The sequence below is a fragment of the Parus major genome, chromosome Z, assembly GCF_001522545.3.
Source record: "Parus major isolate Abel chromosome Z, Parus_major1.1, whole genome shotgun sequence".
NCBI classification, from domain to species: domain Eukaryota; kingdom Metazoa; phylum Chordata; class Aves; order Passeriformes; family Paridae; genus Parus; species Parus major.
In genome coordinates, this window is record NC_031799.1 from 46,041,965 (window position 1) to 46,064,800 (window position 22,836).

Below are 22,836 nucleotides of genomic sequence, written 5' to 3' on the forward strand. Positions count from 1 at the left end.
CACCGATTGGAGGTGGGCAAAAATGAAACCAGCAGAAGAACAAGAGGTGGCACTGTTGTAATGGAATGACATTTTCAGCACACAGCTGTCTCTCTTCTAAATGAGTCTGTTAGCTTAACAGTGATGAATAGGATTTTGGGGAGTGGATTTTTTTTTTTTTCTTTACAATAGAGCAATTTGCAAGCAGCCATACTTTGCCTGTTTAGAGAATCTGTGGCCCCTTACAACTCCCAGCAACTCAGCCTTCAGATGCAGATCTCTAGGAGATGTAGTAACAGCCCTTGCTGGGAAGGAAGAGTGCACAAAAAGAGAGTGAGGAACCTGAGCAGCCTTCCTTCACACCCCTCTCCCCACCAGTTATTCATCTCATCTGTGTGAGCCTTTTTTCAGCTCAGGTCTGGGCCTTCAGATTTAGGCAAGATTGTGCAGAAGGTGTGTGGGACCTGTCTGGAGCCTTTTCACACAGTCTGTCTGCAGTAGCAGCTGTAATGAGATTGGAAATGAAAACATAAATACTGATTAAGCATTCAAGGGTGTCTTTTAATTCCTCCCAAGTAAATGGCAAATACTCTTTTTATGTGGTAATTGACTTGACTGCAACTTGGAGATCCTGCCCGTTTTGCCTGGGAGGCAGAATATCATCTCACTTGCAGGCACTACTGTAAGAGAATGACCACGACCACACAGGAGCCAGACTCAGTCCTGGAAGTACTCCCCTTCTTCCAGTCTCCTGTGATTGTCTTGTAGGATCCTACAGGATTCACAGAAAAGATCACAGCAATGCAAAGAACCAGCTGCTGGGTTCCAGCTGTGAACCACAAATTACATTTCAGGGTCTGGCACAGGGAGAGTGGATGGTGGTGAGGGCTCACTTATATGCCTGGGAAGAAAGATCTCCTGGAAGCTGTGTGTATTAAGGCACACAAGAACCGGGAGATGATTTTAAACAGCCAGCACAACTTCACCAGGGGCAAATCGTGTCTAGCCAACCCAGTGGTTTTCTCTGGTGGAGTGACAAGAGAAGAGCTACAGATATCATCTTTCTGGACTTCTATAAAGCCTTTGGACAGGACTCCACCACATCCTCCTCACTAAATTGGAGTGAGATGAATTTGATTGCTGGATTAGGAATTGACCAGATGGTCACACCCAGAGGGTAGTGGTCAACTGCCCAATGTCCAGAGGGACATCAGTGAAAAGTGGTGTCTCCCAGGAGTCTGTATTGGGATCAGTACTGTTAAATGTCTTCAACAATGGCAGTGGCATTAAGTGCAGGTTTGCAGATGACCCGAAGCTGAGTGGTGCAGCTGACATTCCTGAAGAGCAGGATGCCAACCAGAAGCTCGGAAAGGGGCCCATGGGAATCTCATGAGGTTTAACAAGACCAAGTTCAAGGTGCTGTACCGGGGTCAGGACAACCCCCATCATCATCAGCACAGGCTGGGGCTGAGCAGATGGAGAGCAGCCCTGTGAGAAGGCCTTGGGGGTGCTGCTGGGTGAGAGGCTGGACATGACCCAGCCATGGGCACTCCCAGCCCAGAGAGCCAAACTTGTTCTGGGCTGCATCCAAAGCAGCGTGGGCAGCAGGGGAGGGAGGGGATTCTGTCCCTCTGCTCTGCTCTGGTGAGACCCCACCTGGAACCCTGCATCCAGCTCTGGGGTCCCAGCACAGGAAGGACACGGACCTGTTGGAATAGGTTCAGAGGATGTCTGCAGAAATGATCAGAGGGATGGAAGACCTCACCTATGAGGAAAGACTGAGACAGTTGGGGTTGTTCAGAGAACAGAGGGCTCCAGGAAGATCCTATTGCAGTCTTTCAGTACTCACAGGGGTGTTATCATAAAGATGGGCCCCACTCGTGGCAGAACCTGCTGTAATATGACAGAGTTCAGTGGTTTTAAACTGAGGAAGGGTAAATTTAAGTTGGATATAAGGAAGTAATTTTATGATGAGGGTGGCAAAAAAATGGCACAGGTGCCCCAGAGATGCAGTAGGTGCCTGAACCTGGAAACACTCAAGGTCAGGTTGGACAGGGCTCCAAGCAACCTAATCTAGTAGAAGACATCCCTGCTCATTGCAGGGAGGTATCGGAGCAGACAGCCTCTGAAGGATCAACCCAAAGGACTGATTCCATAACTCTAAAGAAAAGACATTATACCCTACCATTCTTCACAACAGACTTATTAGCTCCAGTTAGTGGTCATACGAGGTGTGCTAATTTTCTCCCTTATGGAGCTGGACCTCCAGTATGTCTGCCTGCACTGACCTGGTTAAAGCACACTTCCCCTGACTAACCTTCCAGACTATTTATAATTCATTAATGACACAAAGTTTTCAGGTACATTTCTCTGTTGTATCAGGTAGAAAATTATCTGCTTTTTCCAAAAAGCTCTGCAGAGCAATCCTGCATTTGTTTCCCTTTTTTTATAGCCTTGTGTTGGTTTTGCACAGCGTGGTTTTTGGTAGCAGGGGACCACAGAGGTGGCTTCTGTGAGAAGCTGCTGGAAACTTCCACCATGTCTGTCAGAGAAAATCCCTGATGGCTCTGAGGATGGACATGCCACTGGCCAAGGCTGGGCTAATTAGAGAGGTTGATAACACCTCTGTGATAACAGATTTAAGGAGAAAATCAAAACTAAGTGGGGCACACACAGCTATTTTTTCTAGTCAGAGAAGAGGAGGAGGTGAGAACATGTGAGGAAAATATGGAGACACCAAGGTCAGTGGAGAAGGAGGGGCAGGATGGGCTCCAGGCACCGGAGGTGAGGTTCCCCTGCAGTCCCTGGTGCAGCCCATGGTGAAGCAGCTGTGCCCTGCAGCCCCTGGGGATCAACAGGGGATGCAGAGATCCACCCACAGCCCGTGGAGGAGCTCATGCTGGAGCAGGTGGATGCCTGGAGGAGGCTGTGATCCAGTGGGAGACCCATGGGGGGGGGGGCCCTGCTTCCAGGCTGGAGCAGTCTGTCCTTGGGGCACTGCAGCCCATGGGAGGAGAGCCACATCACAGCAATCTTGGGAGGGCTGCTGCTTCTTAGATTTGGAGCCACGCTGGAGAAGATCACAGAGAACTGTCCAGGAGAGATTGTGGGAGGGACCCCACAATCTCACAGACTTCTCTCCCTGTGCAGCAGAAGAAAACCTCGAATGCCAAACTGACCAGAACCCCACACCTGGCCTCCTTGCGCTGTCGGTGGGAAGGAGGGAGGGGCTGGGGGAAGAAAAGGTATTTTTAAGGGCTTGTTTTACTTCTCATTATTCTCCTCTGATATTGTTAGTAATAATTTCACTTTATACCTCTAAGTTGAGCCTGTGTTGCCCTTGGAATGTTTTCTTCTGGTTCTTAACTCATGAAGCCTTCATTAAGTTTTTCCCTCCTCTGCCCAGCAGGGGAGGGTGAGTGAGTGCCTTTTGCGGGTGCCTGGCATTTGGCCAGTGTCAAACCACAACAAGCCTTCAGAATAGTCATTGAGTTCATGAATATTTGCAACAAGATTTCACAAGTCTTGTTTAGAAGTTTGGCATTTTTAAAAAAAATCATCTTTTCATGACATCTATAAGGAGTTAAAGAAACCAAACCACAGACTCAGTTAAGAAATGCAATAACTAAGCATTAGAAGACTGCTTCAGTATCTTCCAGACCAAGATAAAGACTTCTTTGATATACAGGATTGTTTAAAGCATAATTGAATTCTGGTTGTGAATTTGGGAGACATCACTGCCAGTGGTCTGCTTGCATTTATCCATAAAACAGGTAACGTTTCAGACCAAAGTGCATATTCTTGCCAGACAGTGATCATAGAAATGAAACTAATGATGACAATAGGATGCTGTGTTAAACAATTGCAACTAAAATTAAGCACATAATTAAAAGCATAAAGCCAAGGGAGAGATTATTACTTTTTAGGTGACATATCCATGGAGGATGCTGTACAAGGCATAGTTCTATTGTAACCTCACCTCTTAGTTGTATTGATGGAATAATCAGCAGTCTTTATGAAATACATCAGGGAGGATATTTTTCTGCACCTGAACACAGAATTTTTGGTCTTATTTAAATTGTGATACTAAACTCATGCGGAGATAAGTAGATAGTGAACCTGTCCTTTTAAACAGCAGTATCAAGAAGGGATAAAATAATTTATTTGTATCAAAAAACAAGGGAAGATTTTTTTCCTGACAATATATTATAAGCAGTACTGCAGGTGCAAGATTTCATAATGAACCAGTGGAGGACAGGAGATGTAAATGCACACCACCTAGGATGGTGCATTGTTCCCTGCCAAGGCTGCAAGGCCTGAAATCCTTTGTCACCCATACTTTTTTATTCCTGATACACATTAAATGACAGGAATTTAGAATATGTTGTACCCTAAGTAGAGCTGATCTAGCAGGTTTTTGCATGCAGTATTTCACCCTCATTATATACATAAGGAACACTGTGGTTCAGGATACAAAGCTGTTTTCTCGAGTTGTTTCAATTACTTTTGACGGTAATCCTTTAAATCTACCTTCATGAGATCATTCAGCACTCATGTTCTCATGTTACACACAAGTGCATTCTCTGCATCTCATGTTCATCAGAATATACTTCAGTTTCATTTAACTCACCTGCTACAAGCTTATACATCTTTTTATATCTGTTACTCTGTGAATTCAAATTGGATTCAAATTTACCTAGTTTTAATAGTATTCTTATGCAGAAAAGTTATTCAACACTCAGCAAAAAAAATCTAAGACACAAATGTAATAGAATACTCTTATATTGATGCGCAAAATACTTGGACTGTCTTTTTTGTTCATAGAAAAAAACCACAGAATTAAACAGAAAATGGTGATTGTACTGAAAAATTCTTGGGGAATGACTGCTGTGCAATAAGAGCATTATATAGAGAATTATATACAGAATTCTGTAGGAGGATTTTAAAAAGCTGCAAGAATATGCAGTTCTCTAAGAACCATAGAATATCCTAAGGTGGGAAGGACCCACAAGGATCATTAAGTCCAGCACCTGTCTCTGAGTAAGGCACCCCAAGAGTCACATCATGTGCCTGAGAGCATTGTCCAAACACTTCCTGAACTCTGTGCTCAGGTCACAGGTGCTGTGACGACTTCTCTGCAGAGTCTATTCCAGTGTCTGTCCGGGTAAAGAGCTGTTTCCAAATATCTAGCCTAAATGTCCTCGACACAGCTTTGAGCCATGCCCTCAGGAATTAAACTCTGCAACTACTGAGTAGTTTCTACAGAGAACTGCATGCAAACTATATGCAGTTCTGAATTTCTGTACAAAGTAATCCAAACAGGAAAACAAACACAACAACAAAATTCAGGGACAGTTTAGTGGCTGGAGATCCACTGGTGGTTGAATCTGTTGTTCTTTTATTTAGATACCAGTACTGTAACCTAGCCAAACTGCATATTTGTTCTGATTTGGATTTACTTATGCCATTTCATTGCTATTGCACTATTTCTAGGGCTACTTCTATCTCATAAATCCTTAACTTAGTAAAGCACTGGAGATCTGAAGAACCATGGAAAACTTCGCAGCTTCAGCTGAAGACACCACGTAAGCTCTATTTTGAGAAACACCCAAACTTGGGAAGGCAGTGGTAGCTCAAAAGAAAGACCTGGGACAGAAGTTGTTTAGATTATTTGTTATCAGAATATTTCTGATGGTGTTTGAGAAAATTAACATGTGAGGTACATACAGCTTTGCTAATTACTGCCTTCTTGTTTGGGCAATAGCCAGCAACTATTGGAGAAACATGGGTAAGACTTTAGGAAACATGGGTAAGACTTTAGGAAACATGGGTAAGACTTTAGGTTCCCGCTGTTATGTCAGGTTTGGGGCTGTGGAAGGTGCTCCAGGATGAAGCTCCGGGTTTGGCACGGGGTTTGGCCTTTGCGCGCCGTGAACACAAGAGGGTGCTGGTTACTGTGCGGAGACTTCCCCTTAGGAAACAACTTTTATTTATCTTAGTTCCAGAATGGAAAGGTGAGAGAGGGAAGTCTGCTGCCCTGACGACCCATACGCCGGGTACTGAAAAGGCATGATCACGGTCACCAGTATGCATGAAATCATAGTTATTCAAGTAAACTCCCTTGAATTGAAGTTACAGGTATTTACTGTTTGCACCCTTCTTCATCCAGCCTTTACTCTTCCCGAAGTCAAAGAAAGTAGTATTAAAAAAGGATGCAACTTCATGGCATCATTGCAGCAGGTCTGGGAACTTGGATAAAGCAACTGTGCAGCTCTCCCATGTGAGGGTTTAGCACCCCTGGACTCAGAAGGCACACTGCACTGGAGACTTTTCATGCCACCAAAATTCTGGATGGAATTTTTTAGTCAAGTTTTACTTGCTTTATGGCTCCATAATGAGAATATTCTCATCCAAGCACTGTTAAATATATACACAGATTAGTTCTTAGATCATGTTCTACAAATTCAGCAGAAAATTGAAGCAGTCTTCACAGCATTTGCTGGGATATTGCTGGAAAAGAGTTTAGCAGTTGGTAGAGGAATTTTCACATCAGTTTGCTGGATTATGTATATTGGGGCTGGAAATGGGACATCTACATAAATGAGTAGTCAGGAGCCCAATTTGAACATCCAGCTAAAGGTTACCTGAGTAAATCTGGTACAGTGCCTGAGGAGGTACCACTTGAATTAAAATTAGTTCAGATACACACTTGGAGACGAGCAAGAGGCATTTGAAGATAGCCATGAGAAATTTCTTATGCTTTGATTATAATATCTTATGAATGTTGGGAATTTATTAACCAGCTTACTGACTGTGAGACAGGGGGTTAAGAAACATGGAATTTATTCAGATAAATTGTAGTTTTGGTTGGGGATGGGTGGGTTGTGCTGTGTAAGAAAGACAATTATTCATGCTCGTGTGCTTTTATTGTGTTTATTGTGGTTCAGGAGAGACTGATGTTGAGGTAGGAAAGATAAGCCAAAAAGGACATGGTGCTGTGTTAATTTTAAAATACCCTAAGTAGACTCTCACCAGTGTATTTCAGAATTGCTACTGCAGGCACACACACTTACCTATTTATGAATCAACCAATAAATCTCCCAGTATGCACGCATGCATACAGGTCAGCAGAAGATGCAAGCAAGTTCCATCATGTGATGGAAAAGGAGGAAAGAGCTTTGCAATAGTTTTCCTTCTGTATATGCCAACTTTTATCCAGTCCCTTCTTGTTCTTGAGCAAGCAGAACTACTTTTTTTTAGTACTACTATTAACTTTGTACTGTCTTTTTTAAGTAAGCCTAGCTTTTTCTCCTTGGAATGGCAGTAAGTAAACAGTTTCATTCCATTTCCTATTCAATTACGTCCCTTTTCCTTTTTCTTACTCTCCAGTCAGGAATACACTTCAGCTCTGGAAAACTTTTTATCTCTGAAAGAATACAAATGAAGCAGTGAATACAAAAAGCGAGCTCCTAAAATTTAAATAGGTACCTCATATTAATAAGTATTTAATAGGATAGAAACCAGCTAACAAAAAAAATAATGCAATTTACCCCTGAATTACAGAAGAAATGCTCTACAGAGCTGGCAGAAACCATGATTGAAACTGCTTCTAAGTACATCTGAAATACTTAATGCTAGGGATATTTGTCTATGGAGCGATCAAAAACTGAGTATTCGTCAAATACTATCTTGAGGATGCTCTTGGAAAGTAATCTAAGAAACTTCCTGATTATGAAAGAGACTATTTTAAGGAATTTTTACCAGCAGCCAACCTACATTCAAGTTCATTTTTTGAATTGAGATGTAGCTTTGCCTCTTTGCATTCTATCCTTCCTATCTAATTTTTTATGGCAGATCACCAAAGTCTTTGTCATTTACTGAAAAAAATTCCAAGGTAAGAAGCAAATATATGCTTTTGACAAACAGCTATTCTTGACAGCATTTTGACATTTGACAAAATGTTGACAAACAGCTTTCACTACAGTGCACCATCCGATGACTACTTCTTGTTTTGATGTGTGCACTAGGACTATGTGTGATGTGAGTGAACAGTTAAAATCTCCCTCTGGAAAAGATGTTCTGCAGTTGGTCTGGATGAGGATAGTCCTTTGTCTTAGAGAAGAGTCCTGACTGCTAATCTCCAGACAAGTCAACACACTGAAACAAGCAGTTTGTTTTTACCTGTGCCATGATCACAAAAGTATGAAACAAGAGAAACCTTTGTTCTGTGCTTTTTCTTGCCTCACTGCATGTCTCAATTGTGTTAGCAATTATCAGGTAGCAGGGCAGAGTAAAGTCAGTGCTATACAGAACATGTAGTCACATGAAATCAGATAGAGATTCTAAGTGCCAGATCCAGAGTAGAGGATAATGGAATCACTGGAAAAATCAAGTCTCTTTGCTTCCTCTTTTTCAGAAGACAGTTTATGTTACTAGTTTTCAACTAGCTTTGCCTCTCCCACCTTTCCCCTCCCCAGTTCATGGTATTTTCTTATTTTGGACATGTGTTATATTCACAGCACATTGCCATGGCCACAGGAGCTAAGCTGGCCAACTGCTGTTGAATGTTGATGACTCATGAAGAACATCCACTGGGCTGCCTGGCGGAGTACTTACTCAGTATTTCATTCCCCAGCTCCCTCCTGGACAAATTCTCTTCTTTTTTGGAGACACAAAGAGGTCTCCAAGTTCCCTCTACTCCTGTGTCACAAAGCAGGAGCAGAGTATGTAAGTGCTAGTGTTAGGATAGTAAGTGAAGCACAACAACTGAGCATTGTTACAGACTGAAGTTCATAGAAGATGTTTTAAACCAGACCTTGCTAACAATGAACTCAATTCCATGTCTGTATCCCCATTCTAAATAAAGACAGAACAATAGTTGTGCTGACACCAGCAAGGTCAGAATCTCACCCCAGGCCCTTGCCTTCCCCTTCTTTATAATTCTGCCTAGTCTTGTATTTGGCAAGAAAGATATGGATAATTTTCCTTGTTCTCGTTCAGCTCTTTCCTGCACCATTTATCATTCTTCTCAACGTATCAGATCATCTTTAACACAAATTTTAAGTTTATATGAAATCAGTTACACTTTAATGGAAGTGCACCTACTGAGTACGTTTATTACAATGTAGTAGACAGTTTAGAGTATTAAGAGTATAGTAGACATATTGTTCCTAAAGCACAGTTGTTTCCTACAGAAATAGTAAAATTTTGCTGTAACTCCTGTCTCATCACGGAATGTGCTTATGCTATGTAGTTTGTTGAGCATAAAGCCCAATACTACATGAGTACTACTGAATCACTGCCCTGTGGAAATGCTAAAAAAGAAATTTCTTCGCTCTCACAGCAGAGTTTATAACATCCAGCTGCAGTAAAAAACAAACAAATAATTGAATGGTACATCAATAGGACAGCTACAGCCTGGTTAATCCATTGAAGAACCCCATACAAAGACCTGTGGGCCTTTATTCCCTCAGAATTTATGCATTTGTTCCTCATCTGCCCTGCACGTGCCTCTTGGTGCAAAGGCAGCTTTAGGTCTGGGGCCTCCTAACACCTTATAGCATTCTTTACCCATGACCCCAGAGGAAGGCCAGCAACTGTTCTTATCTTGCTCAGACTCAGCTTCTGCTGAGGACTGCAGCCTCCTCATCTTCTAGTTTGTACTTCTGATGCACCAGTTCAGTTGACAGAGGATGGGAAATTAAGAAGAAATAAGGTTTAAAGTAAGGACTGCTAGGCAATAACTTAAACACTAGTTTGTAATCAACATTATTCTCACTGTACATGGTAGTAGGAAAATTACTAAGAAAATTAACTCTATTCCATCCAGAAACATCTCTAGATGAAAGCTTGCAACTACTGGTGTGCAACTCCAGAAAATTCAGCGACTCATTCAAGCAAATTCAAGGCAAACAACACACTATATAACACTCTTGTTGTAACTCTAAGTGCTTTATTCTTACTTAAAACTTGCATATTAAGCCAAACATTAATATCTCTCCACAAGGACCAGACCATAATCATTGTTTCCCAGTATCAAATCCCTGTCTCCATTTTTCTTTAATTCATTCTATCAGGTTAAGTATCTTCATTATTTTTATTTCAGAAAACCAAGTAATATTTATTTTGCTTATTAGAACAGCAGCACAAGGTCCAGTACCACAGGCTAGGTGCTCAAATAAGGGGACACTACTTGTTTGAGAGCAAGAAGTCACCTTGCCACAAGAAAGATGACAGCTGCTCTCTGGATCTCTGGTAGGTTTGGCACAATAGGGGAGCTGAATTTTCAGTTCTGTCTGCATCCTGCTTTTAGAACAAAGGTAATATGTTTTAGCCTTCAGACACTGTTATTTAAATATCAAATTAATTTCAACATCAATCAGTAGAGGAGAATTCTCTATGTTTGCTAGAATGATAGAATTTTCTACGACTATATTTGGTGTGCTACTCCGTGTTTGTCATCATGAGTGCATCAAAATATTAAATGTGTTATATACAATAAACATATATATAGAAGTTTAGGCATCACTTGAATGACTTCACACTGCAGATACATACATGGCTTAAGTGTAGGCTATCTAAAACTGAATATTACATAGCTGGAATTAATAAGAACATTTGATTATAATAATTTTGTTATGGTGGGTGCAGATAGTAACCCAAAGTTAGGTTTGGCAATGTCATAGCCTAATAATCATAAACTTATTTTATTTCATATATAGATCAAACACAGTACTTGAGTGACAAGAATGAGTTAGAAGTATAAAAGGACTAATTTTATGTGTACTTTCATATAATTTTGTGTATGCAATGTGGAATCGAGTTCTCCTTCATTATGCTTTAAGTAGAACTACTACTTGTGATCCAGCCTCTAATTTTAGATTCTCAAACCAAAATTCCAGTTGTGTGAAGTAACACCTTATATAGAATAAGTACATGAATTATGAAATTGCTACACAGAATTTATATTTTAAATGGGGTTTCCTGTACAGTAATCATGAGACCTTGTAGATTGTTTTACTGTTTTATTTTTCTTAAGTATTGAAAACAAATCAGTGAAATGCAGCTACATTTCATTATCAGATGCTCATTCATTTTATGACTACCACTGTATTCTCATTGCCCAACACCTTCTACTAGATGGCTCTTAACAGAAAGTACAAACAGGAAAAGTACACAAGGACGGAGAATACAATCAGAAAAGGAAAAAGTTATGTGAACAGAAATACTCATATGCAGACAACTCATAACCTCTCTGAAAATGTGTAGAGGACAGACAGAATCAACACTCAATTCTTGTCCTGTCCCCCCATGGCCCCCTCAAGCCCCTTTCTTTCTGCATCTCCACACTGACTTTTTTCAGAGCATGTTAAGCTATTTGCCCTTTGAGAAATGAAAAAATCCCAGTCAAATTCTGTTCCTCCTCTGTTGTACCTTGTCAGGTAACTAATACACACTTGCCTCATTGACTCAAAAGCAGGGCCAGAAAAATTAGATTTCAAGTTATGTGTAAAGACTAAAGCTGTTCCAAATGCCCATTACAATGTATAAATACCCTCTGCCGCAAACAGACAGGAAAGATGACAATATGTTGGCATAGCAGGTTTTTAGGTCAACAGCTATGCCAACATCTTGCCTCCTCTCCAGCTCTGCACAAAGGAACTTCTTGGAAAGGTGTCTGTGGGAACTGTACAATCTTTAACTGTGATTTGTTTGATCTAAAATAGAAAACTGAAATTTATGTAAAAGCTTCACACATCTGAATACCAGTCTCACCATACAGTGTACAGTAATGCTAATGTGAGTGGGTTTTTACTCCTTAGGCTATGAGATATAAAAAATTCTCTGATAAAAGCCAAGTTTGTAGTTCTGTGCCTATAACAGCTGCAGAGCAGAGACAGTGTTTTTCAACAAAGCAATAGTATATTCAGGACTTTTCTTACCAAAGCATCAATGAAATCCAAGAGAGAGGGTGGATGATCTAGAGCTGTATCTTAAACACCGCAGTGGAATCATGTTCTCAAGTGACTTCATTTTAAACTCATTTTCTGTTTGGTTTCTTTTTTTCCCCAGACTCACCTAAATAAAGAAGTGATTACAAAGGAAGAGATTTTAACATACACATTTGCTGTTATAAAAATACATCAGCAGCTTCATTCATACTTAGAAATCACACTTGTCACGTTCTTGTAATCTGCTTCCATTTGCACAAACATTTGCAGATGGTATTTTTGGGGGCATTGGATTTGCCAAGGATACAGATTTTCAGGAGGAAAGTGGTAGTCACTGCAAAACTGGAGAAAGACTCCTCCAATTTGTCTTGCTCACAGTGCACACTTCCACTCTTTGATGGTTGATTGGGATTTTCTTTTCTAAACAAAGGAGGGGAGATAATTTATTTCTCCAATCATGTACCTGGTTCTATAAAGCAGTCAGAATGGCAACAGTGAAATGTAAGAGTCTAATAAGTGTAAAGACAGTTGATAACCATACGGAGCACATTGACTAGGTCAGCCATTCACAACACCAAACATATACTTTACTGAACAGATGACATTGTCTGCTGAGGAAGCTGCCAACTGTACCTTTAATTTTAATTTCCAAACTCTGTATTCAAACCTGACACCTTCAGTTTATATCAGCATTGCAGAGTTTTGGTAGTTTTGGGGTTTTTTTTTCCTCCAGATTTTTAAGAATGAGAAAAAAAGCAAAGGAAAAATTGTTTATATTTGTTACATCTTTAACATAAGAGAAGTGCATTCATTGTCAGCAGACACCCTGGTATTTTAAAATTTTGTAGGCAATCTTCGAAGAAGCTGGGGTTCAGTAAAATCTTTCAAAGGTGAGGTTGCACAAAGTTGCTTCCTTTGGGTGTTACCTTGCTATCAATGATCAAGCCACTTCAAAATTTACAACCCAGAACCCTTAAAAAAGGGATGTGAAGACAGAAAAGTACATTTTTCCATGTTACATAACTAGAATAGAAAACATTCTGAAGCTAAGCACTTAATCACATTTCAAAATAGCACAAGAGTACCTTTTGTTGTCCTTGTTAACGCTTAATTACAATTAGCATGTGAGCTGACTTGAACAAAAGCCTGTTTTCCAACAATTACTCTCATCTAAAAAAACTGCCAAGTTGAAGACATGTGAATGACACTACATCCCCTTCGAAATATATTTAAGGGAAAGTTCTTAAATCTACCATTTGGGAATACTACCAGTGAATTCAATTAGAATTTTCCATTTAGTTATTTCAGGATGGGAAAAAGTTCTAATTCCTTAAATTGGAAAGTAAATTGAAAGTCTTGAATGCTTATTTCATAAAAATTCATGGATGTATAGAAAAAAACCCCACATACTTACTTGCCTATTTTGTGTTTGTTAAGCCTTTCTTTCTGCCTTTAGAAATTAGTTTATAAATATGTATGAAGTTTGTATGTTGATATATAACTTTTCTTTACCATTATCTTACAGATCTCTTATAAGTCAGTGTGGTTATTTTAAAACTTTTGCAATAATCTCTGAATTTGCTTAAGATAACAACTTTTCCGATACTTTTTTCTGAACTGAAAACTGCTTATATTTGGGATCATATTCTGCAGAATGTTTGCATGTACGTGTACTCACATCAGTAGAAGGTTTTTATACTCTGACATGACATAAAATAAACAAGATTTAAATTAAACAGCTGTGTCAGCAGACAAGATCAGGGTGTGTTAATGTCGATGGTCTCTGACCTGCCAATCTGATGTCTCATACAATCACTTCTGTCCTAACAAAGCCTGTTATTTTGGAGGGCAGTGTATGAAATGCAGTTTAGCCTGGACTTAGGCCAAGGGAGGCATTATTTCAAAGCTTCACATCCTGGCTGTGCCACTAACCCAAAGAGTCTGGACTTGGCATGCTGTGATGACCCAAAATCTGATCAGTTCAAACACAGGCAAGACTATGCTTTGCAGCAGTAACAAGCTGCTGCTGGAAATTAACATCCCATTTGACAAATCCACCTCTGAAACTTAAAGCAGAGATGTGTAGAGCTTGCAGAGCTAACATGAGGAGCTTGCAGCTCAAGATTCTGATAGATAATCTGCTGATAAAGCACCTTGGATACCACAGCTCATTTTAGACAAAGTTTACTGTAAAAGAAAAAAAGGAAGTTGTATATAATCCAATATAATTAATGGCTTTTGTATATTTTGTATATTTTTCCACAGACCCTATGCTACAGAAACCAACAGGTCAAGTGTCTGGCAGTACATCAAATGCTACCAAACACACAAAGCAAACCAGCTATTGAAAGAACCACTTTCTGACTATGGAGAAGTATATAATTATAGCTGATAAAACGAGAGGTGGGGTAGTGCATTTTTCTAAGTAGCTTCCCAACTTCTGTTCTCCCTGTTAAAAAGTTCAGTAGCAGAACACAACTTATCTTCAGTACAGCCAGGTCAGAATATGAGAGGGGAAAGCAAGCAGACCATGCAAGCAACTCATTTGATGCATTAAAGCATTTCCCACTCTCAGACTGCTCTTCACAATTTTCAAACACGGTGCAATGTGCAGGGGAGCAGGGAAGAGAGATAGCAAAAGAAGACATAACACACACAGAAAGAAGGGAGGTGATAACACAGGAGAATGGAAGCTTACAACAGCAAGGACCCACAGAAGGAAGAGAATTCCCCAAGGCCTGAGATGCCCTTGCAGAATCTCTTCAGCACCCTGCAGGCAGAGAAGAAAGACCCGCCAGATTGGGAGAAGCACCAGGGCAGCCCCATCTGCTCCCTGTATAAGAACCAGTACAGCAGCCCCATCTGGTCCCACATCACAGCCAGCACAACTAAGAAAAGGCAGAGGGTGATAGCAGTAGGTGTCTTCTGAGAGGTTCAGAGGTACCAAGAGACCTGACACTCTAGAGAGCTGCTGCTGCTATCTCACTGATAGACTACTGAGCCTTGTACAGTCCACTGATTGTTAAAAGCAATGGAAAATAAAGAAGCAAATGAAGAAAGTGGCTTCACTAAGGACAAACTGTGAGTGACAGATTTGGTGGCCTTCTACAGTGGGGTTACAGCAGTGGTGGACAAGGGAAGGGCAACAGACATTTTCTGCCTGTACTTAGGCAAAGCATTTGACATTGTCACACATGGCATTCTTGTCCCTAAGTTAGAGAGGCTTTGGTTTGATGGATGGACCACTCAGTCTATACAGAACCGGATGATTGCACTCAAAGAGCTGTGGTCAATGTCCAAATGGAATGCAGACCAGTGACAGGAGCTGTCCCTCAGGGGTCAGTACTGGGAGTGGTGCTGTTCAAGATTTGTCAGTGACATGGGCAGTGGGATCCAGGGCACCCTCAGCAAGTTTGCCACCAACACCAAGCTGTGTGGGGCAGCCAACACGCTGGAGGGAAGGGATGCCATCCAGAGGGGCCTGGACAGGCTGGAGAGGTGGAGCTGTGCAAACCCCATGAAGTTCAACAAGGCCAAGTGCAAGGTCCTGTACCTGAGCCAGGGCAATGCCAAGCACAGGTGCAGGCTGAGCAGAGAATGGAATGAGAGCAGCCCTGAGGAGAAGCACTTGGGGGTGTCAGTGTACAAGAGGCTGGACATGATCTCAATGTGCTCTCACAGCCCAGAAATCTAAGCATGTCCTGGGCTGCATTCAAAGCTGCGTGGCCAGCAGGGTGAGGGAGGGGTTTCACTTTGCTCTGGTGAGACCCCATCAGGACCCCATCAGGATTACTGTGTCCAGTTCTGGGGCCCCCAACATAAAAATGATGTGGACCTGCTGGAGAGTGTCCAGTGGAGTGCCAGAAATACTGAAGGGCTGGAGCACCTCTCCTATAAAAACAGGCTGAGAGAGTTGGGGTTCATCCTGGAGAGAATGCTGTTCTAAGGAGACCTTGTAGCAGCTTTCCAGTACCTGAAATGTGCTGAAGAGGGACTTTTGACAGGGATATCTAGTGATAGGGCAAGGGGTAATAGCTTTAAATTGAAAGGGGGAAGGTTCAGATTAGCTATCAGGTAGAAATTCTTTACTGTGAGAGTGGTGAGGCACTGGAAGAGGTCGCCCAGAGAAGCTGTAGCTGTCCCATCCCTGGAAGTGCTCAGAGCCAGGTTGGATGGAGCTCTGAGCAATCTGGTCTAGTGCAAGGTATCCCTGCCTATGACAGAGGGGTTGGAATTAGATGACCCTTAAGGTCTCTTCCAATCCAACCAATTCTATGATTCTGTGATTCTATGAAAAGTGCTTGAATCGGACACAGAATCAGCACCTCACTGAAACAAAGCTGTAGCTTTCAAAGAACCTTGAAACAAAAGGAAAACTACACATGGACAATGGAGGACAAGCTTTTGAGAGGGAAGAAAGGAAGGGAGAAATAATGATTGTTGATACTGATTCAGTGGGATGAGCCTTGCAGTAGAAAACACAAAGTTACCTTCAACCTTTAGCATTGCCTGGTTATTGTGTATAGACCTGCTCGGAGCAGGTTTAGACAACCAGTACTCAAAGCACTGGCAGCTGCCTTGAGCTTCTTCTATTATAGGACTCCCACTACCAGAACCAGAAGCTGCATTGGCATTTGCAAGGCAGAGTATGTGTGAGGGAAAGCACCAGGAGAAAACAGGCAGCCTTACGGGCACAGTTTAATCCCTGTAATTGTGCAGAGCTGGTAATGTAAAGGTCTACAAACAAATTCTGAATCTTCATAAAACTTGGAATTTGGGATATTCCCTCAAGGATTTTGTTTTTAAACCAAGTATTTTGGCAGCCTCTGACATGCATGATCCATTTCAATATATTTTTTCACTAATTATAGAGAGACTATGCCTAATTTCCTCAGAATAATAGCCTGAATTTTTTTAAGATAAGAGTCTGTCATAAATTGACTTAATTGCATTTTAATTAATTTTCATTCATTGCACTGGCTAAAGTGTTTTCTCCCATTAAATGCAGAATAAGCACATTTTTGTAGGAAAGAAACACTTTGCTTCAAGGAAACCAACTGAACAAATGCATGCACAACTCTGCTGAGGAGTAACTCTTAATGCCATAGGACTGGTGAACAACCAGGAGGGGCTCCAAGCTGTAGGGAGATGAAGGCCAAGGACATGACAACTCTCCTACAGACTGGGTTTCCAAAGAACATTTGGTAGATTTCTGAAAATCTGAAAGCACTGTGCACCAGGAAGAAGATGGAAGGAATGAGCAGGCATACAGTTTCTGGAAGATCCTGCAATCCTAGTTCCCATGCAAATTTTCAGCTGGGAATGTTATCAACAATAGAGGAGCAGCAACTGGAAATAGAAAAATATACAGCTGCTCATAATACTCATTGAGGAAAACCTGGTCATATTTCTTTTATAAAGGCTCAAATATATTCCTCTCTCACACCAAATTATTGACCATGGGGAATCTGATAAATTATTCTTTCAGAAATATTTATTCACTTATTACAGTGTAAACCGTTACTCGTTCTAACTGCGCTTGACTGAATAGAGGTGTCCTCTTCCTTCAGTTGAAGGATTATTCCATACTGAGTTTTCCATGGGTTTTCTTCTAGTTAAATTAGAAAAATATTTTCTTTCCGCCCTCATTTCTAAAACCTTTGAGATTATGCCACAGCCTAATGCATATAAATTTTCCTGCACGGTCTCAAAAGACACACCCTTGTCAAAGAGATTCCAGTAAATTTCTGTGAATTTTTAATCAAGACAATTTGGTATACATATGCTGCCTTTTTTTTTTTTTTGTCTCCCCTTTTTGGGCATGTCTCATTTTGGCATTTAAAACATTTTTTAAAAAATGGTCGTGCAAATCTTTGAATCTCCATGTTGAAGTTAGCTAAGGTATGACTGATCCTCATCATCCTTCACAAGTGACAAATGACAATGTCTAGGCTCAAGCTAGAAAACAATTTAAAATTACTTTAAATAAAATTAGCCTATGAGCTCTTTTCATCTTTGCATTGGATATTACTTCAGTCACTGAACTAAACTTCTTTAAACTGGGATTTTTGTCCTTTAGAAGAATCTAACTCTTTGCAGATGGCTGTGGGAATAACAGACATATAGGAGAGACTGTATCTTTTGAGGAATGATGCATTATCCGTCTTTCTCTGGATGATGAAAAAAAGTGGAATTTCAAAATGAAAGATTATTGGGAAGATCCCAGAATGAATAATCCTGTGGAGGCCTAGTTTCTCAGATTTAGCTGAATTCCAAGTCTCTGGAATACTCAGCAATCTTTAAGGTGGCTCCAGTGCCAAGGAACTGAGGTGTGTGATTGAATAGGTTTGTCTCAGTATTTAAAGATGCATCACTGAACCTTGGCCCACTAATATCCATGACTTCACCTGATAATGGAAAAGCTGTCACCCTTATGAAGGTGTTTGATTCTAACAATTCACTTTCAAAAAATTCTGGCCTGTGAGTTTGTTTAAAGACAATGTAGCTTCAGTTTAATTTTATTTGCATACATTCATGTTTATGCAGATATAGGTAAAGTACACATTTTATTAATATTTGAATTAAGCAATACGCTTTGCATGCCCCAATGGTGAAATCTGTAACATGAATAACACCTTCAAACCCTGTTGCTTATGACTTAGATGGAAACAAAAACAATTCAAATAGAATCAGATAAAACCAGATAGCAACATATAAAACTTGCCAAGATATCTGATCTACATGGCTACAGATCCACCAATACTCCTGTAGTTCTTATTTATGAAACAAATTCCTGTGATTTTAATGTCAGCCCCTTTATTAAAAAATTACCTGGACTAAAGCCCCAGGTTTTAAATTTCACTCCAGGTGATGGATGCATTTCCTTATGCAGTTCCTTGTCTTCAACTTATCTAAAAAGTCTGCTCATTATGCCAATTTGTAAAAGTTAAAAGTGATACTACACTTTCAGATATTTAATTTTGATTAGCTAGAAAGTCATTGTATCTATCTGTTACCCAAAACTACACCCAAACTTGCATGAGATACCAGTAAAGTAAGTCACGCGACTAGCAGGAAAGTAAGCACATTTTTCAAAAAATCAAACCAGTAATGTTTTTAAGATCAAACACAACAATGACTGACACCAGTAAATTTGATAAAGGTGCTTGTCACAATTGCATTAAACTTCTTTCCTGTCTTTAGGATTAAAATACTATGGAAGAAGTTTGGAATATGGGATCCTGAGATTTCTCAACCCAGTATTTGTATTCCAAATAGGTGTAACATGAACATCCTTACTGGAAGTAAAAACTCCAAAAATCAAAATTAATTGACAGCAGACAATTCACTCTTCTGGGTAAGTGGGATTTTGCCACTGACTAGGTGGAAACATGGACAAACTAATGCTTATGTTTGGAAATCAGAATGTGAATGAAACCAGAATGAGGTTAATAGCATTTCCAGTCTCCTGTCTGAATTCTGTCCCTTTAACACACTCCATGAGGCATTACTATGCCATGGGAAATAATAGGTTGCCATTAAAAAAACCAAAAACAAACAAAACAACCTCACCCCATGAAGTAATTCAGGTCTTCTGAATAGTTCTCTTTCTCCAGTGACAATTGATGAGGTCAGTTAGCTAATATGCAGCCAAATTAAAAAAAAAAAAAAAAGAAAAAAAAAGAAAAAAAAACTTTAAAAAATTGCTGGAATAGACATCAGTGATGATGGGAAAATCTGCAATGTTTAAATAGGAACAGGGCATTCTATAAGCTTATAGTAAATTTAGCTTTGTCCCTGGAACACTAATTTTAACAGCATTTTAATAATGAAAATAATGGGTGTGATTTTGTTTCAGGAGTATCTTGTACACTGCTAGTACATACATCCACTGTAAAGGGGATGGAATGGATAGCACTTGAACAAGTTGTTTGATTAGGTTATCATCCTTCATTTGCAGCAAAGTTTAATATAAATGACAGATAACACTCTTAAGTGGAAAAACTAAGGTAAATGCCATTTTGTGAAAATGTAAGCCAACTAATATTTGTATATTCTCTATTGGCAAAGAAACAGCCTAGGTTTTACTTCCTTTATTTGTCCAAACAATTAAGAGAAGCAGATCTTAATCAAAAAATTCAAATATGCTGTAGCAACATGGAAGCGTTGCCCACATTGTCCTGTTCATACAAATAACTTTTTTACTATTGCTATCCCAAAAGGAGATCCCCACTTTGTATGCAACGGTGTAGGATACACGTGCTGATGGTCATGGGACATGGGGATGGCAATGGCTTCGCTGTGTGAACTTGTATTTAAGGGCACTGGGATATCTTGACTTAAGGGTGCAGCTGGGTCTGAACACATATGTAACAAGCCCTCTCTCTCATCAACAGGTCCTGGTAACTAACAAAGGATGTATGGAGCCAAAAGCAGAACACAGTAATTTGTAAAGAGTCTTTAAGCCTTTTGTTATTTCTACCCTGTGTGTCTCACTTGGACTGCAGGGTAAGGCAGATATAAAGGATTTGCAGGCATACAGTGGCATTAGTTACTGACCTGCTGTTCCTCCGCTGTCTACCAAATGAACCACTAAATCTAGAAAAATAAATCACAAGAACATGAGGCATAAAATTGCTCTGCAACCCACAGGCTGTCAGTTGTCCAAATTATTCAGCCCATTTTTTCCACTCAGTTTAGAAAACAGAGACTGATTCCTCAACACAAGAAAGGAAAAGTTGTAAGGTAAGTTACTGCACTACAGTCCTCAATGATGCATTTAACATCCATTCTTACCTTTGCATCATGATTAGTTCATATTAGCTATAACATTAGGAAATATATTTGTGTTACCCACAAACTACTGTCTGTTGCTGTTGACACAATAACAATTTACTACTTTACAGGCTGGGATTTCCACAACTACAGCTGGTTACAAATGAGTAAAAAGCTGGTATAGACAGTTGTCTTAAAAGGAGTTGGAGAGTTGAAAATACATCATTATTCCTTCAAGATTTTGCAAAAAAAAAAATTTAAAATGTATTTACTTATAAAATCTACTATTCTGTGCTATTTTCTGTTTCATTTTATTGTTCCTGACCCTACTGATCTGAAATTCTCTGTTGCACTTTAAAGCAAGGTGTTAATTACTATTCTTGGGTAACTTCTTACAGGGGCAGGTGTCTTGCAAATGTGTTCATGCAATTTAAAATGTTCTTAAAATAACTTGCTGTGAGCAGCATGTTCCTAAGTAGGTCTAAGAAACACTGATTAAGTAAAGCTCCCTACTGTGTCGAGAACATCTTTATTGGAAAGAAATTTGCAAATTAACCAGGGTTGCTCTGGATTTCTGACTTTTAAGTATGGTTTAATCCTGTTTCAGGCCAAACCAAGAAAGTTTTGGGTTTCAGTTTTGGGCTCAGATATTTTCAGTTCACTGCATAGAAAGCTGCCTAATGTCTAACTACTAGAGTGCTGTTTTTCTTCCCCTTCATGCCATGACCTACATTACAGACACTGCCGGTAAAGACACAACTTGTTATTGGAAGTTAAGCTATATCAGTGATGAAATGCTGGGGACACAGAAATTGTTGATGGAATTTTGCATTCCCTTGTATTTTTTGCTTTTTTGATGTGGAGTTTTAACAGGGAGCAAGTAGATGGGCAATTCTGAAGAAGAATCATAGGAAAATGGAAAGGTTCACCATGACTAGCCAATAAAAGTTACGTGGATAGCACACGTTAATTACTCTTCCTCATGCAGAACAGATTAAAGAACACATCCGTCTGTGCAACCAGTTAAGCCCAAACAGCCTCCAGAGAATAGTTTCTCGGGTCTACAAGAAGCATGGCTGGTAGATACATACTGAATCCAATCTAAGGATACAACAGGCATCACTACAGAAGACTCAGAGTGGCTGGTCACTTCTGAAGGAGGATTCCATTGCTGGAGAAGACCTGCTGAACTGGTCTCTGAGGGGTAACATATCGAGACCAACACAGTAACCGAGAAAAAGTAATTTTTTTTCTTTTCATGTCCTGTTTATAAACATGAGGAGATTTTTATGCTAAATAAGAGTTCTCCAATACCTGAGCATAGCTAATTTAACCAGAAAAATAAATTGCATCATTTGTTGCAGCCAGTAACAGAAAGATTACCTTAAAACAGTAGCGGACTGGAGAACCTCTACTCAGGTAGTGCCAGGCAAGCTAATCTCTAAGTGGATTTTAAAAATAATCCCATGATGTTTTATTGCTTATATAAAGCTACCTTCTCTTTTAAGGTCTACTTGAGAAAATCTACAGAAAACATATTGACTTAGTCTTTATTCAGTTCTGGGTTTTTTTTGCTGTTGTTGTGTTTTTGTGTGTTTGTTATTTTGTTTTGTTTGTTTTTTATAATTAATTGAGTTACCATTATTTGAATTCTTAAATTATAAGATAAAAGAATGAAACCTATAAAAGAATTATTTTAGGCATAGAATTTGTATTATGAAAACAGCAATGGATTGAAATTTTCTCATTAATTTTATCATATCTGTTTGCCCCACCCTAAACCACACTAGTTAATTAAAATGAAAGATTTTGTGGCCATAATGTCTCCATCAACAGATTTCTAAACACACCTTTTGGGTTAAAGTCATGCAGTAAAGAAAAAAAGGCATATCACTAGTAGCAAGTAATGTTATAGCTATATTATAAAATAGTACCAATATTGAAATTGGACTCCAGGCTTATGAGTCTGATTTTTTCTTTTTTTATACTAATTTTATATAATTTTATACTAATTTTAAAGAAGCTTTAAAATGCATTCAAAGGATAATAGTTCACTGCTCATTTGATCTGTTTTTAAAATCCTACATATTTCAGCCTCTAATTTTCATCCCCTGGCTAACTTGGAGATTTA